This window comes from Lissotriton helveticus, chromosome 6 (assembly GCF_964261635.1).
Source record: "Lissotriton helveticus chromosome 6, aLisHel1.1, whole genome shotgun sequence".
Lineage (NCBI taxonomy): Eukaryota > Metazoa > Chordata > Amphibia > Caudata > Salamandridae > Lissotriton > Lissotriton helveticus.
Window position 1 is genome coordinate 59526938 of NC_136067.1, and position 1786 is coordinate 59528723.

Here is a 1786-nt window from a genome sequence, read left to right on the forward strand (position 1 = left end):
TCTTATTCAACAAAACATTTCAAATCATGTTATAGATCACAATTTGTTCCCACAATGTACACTATACACATTAGTTGAATATGGCTCATTTTCCGGTAAAGTGTGTATGTGTAAGTCATAGTGTCGACGTTTCGACCCCCAAATACAGGGCAGATGGGTCCTCAGTTCGGGGTCTTCCTCAGGACAATTAAAAACAATGACAGTGAGCACCTGGGAAAACAAAAAAGTGTGTGTCACTAGGTGTAGTCAGTTAAAATCTAAAAAACAAGGCCCAGAGTTGAGATGTACCTACATATGCAGGCGATCGAGTGATGACCCGTCTGTGTTGGGACTCGTGCCTGTGACGTGGTTTTCTGGGGAAAATGAATTACCGTTAGGAAGGATAATGAGGGCAGGCTTTTAATAATCTGGAAAACGCAGATTAACAGCGACTTACTCAGTTCGCCCGTGCAGTAGAAGGCGATACTGGTACCGGTCTAGCTGTGGGTGAGGCAAGCGTCCTTCAATCAACGGGCGGTCCAGTCGAACGTGTAGATGAGTTACACAATCTAAAGGAAAAATAGAGGAATGGGGAAATTGTATTCCTTGGTGCGACCACTCTAAGTGGTAGGCAACAATGCTAAAATGCTAAACGACCATCAAAGGTGGTCGGTCTCATAAAGGCGGGGGAGAGCAAAAAGGAGCTCTCCCAGGCGTGGGGGCCCAAGTTGGTTGAGAGGAAAAATAAATAAATACGATGTCGCGCTATTTGGAGCGTGACTCTTCGAAATGGAAATCAATTATATCCACGGGGATAGGGAATGTTTCTGCATACCTGTGGGTATGGCTAAGCAGAAGCATCCAGCGGTATAGTGCCAGAAAAAGTCAGGATAGCGTAATTCCTCGACTTGTAATTAATTCCGGTTATTGTCAAGTGATTGTTTACATAATTATTAAAGTTGTGCCGCCTGGGGTGCTCAAAGCATGGAGATCGATATTTAATCAGGTAAAGTAGCACAGAAGGAGCAGAGCGAGCTTACCTCAGGGAACCGCTGCCGAGTCGACCACAGTGACAGCTCGCAGCGCGCGTCTGCCTGTAGATGTAACAGACGTATCCAGGGCGCGTCTCCAAGGGGCGTGACAGAGCACCTCGCGGTGCCGCCGCTGGCTGCTGCGCGGCTAGTTGAAGGGTGAGGAGCGCATGCGCCGACAGAGGGACACTAGACATTGCTCCGAGAGGTCTCTCAGAGTGATTGCGGCAACATGCATGTTGCCGCAATCACTGCCCGAACTGAGGACCCATCTGCCCTGTATTTGGGGGTCGAAACGTCGACACTATGACTTACACATACACACTTTACCGGAAAATGAGCCATATTCAACTAATGTGTATAGTGTACATTGTGGGAACAAATTGTGATCTATAACATGATTTGAAATGTTTTGTTGAATAAGAGTGAATTGTTTAAAGGACACAATTCCTTTTCTTTGTCCCTTATTCTTTTCCAAACACACCCTACCCTTCTTTGAATCCTTTTCTTTATCTGACAATCACCGAGCACGAATTAGTGAATAAAGTTGAATTTACCATGTATTGTATGAATTTGAAATATAATACATGTACAACTGCAGTAAATCACTGCAAGCGGCTGGATTAAATGCAATCTAAATGAGACTTACTTAATTGATGTACCTTTCTTCTTTAGTAATGAGATATCTAACTGTTTTGTAATCGACCACCCTTTTTATATAACATGCTGAGACGGGGCCAGGCAGCACCCGGGCCCGCCCGCCGGGGCCCCCAGGG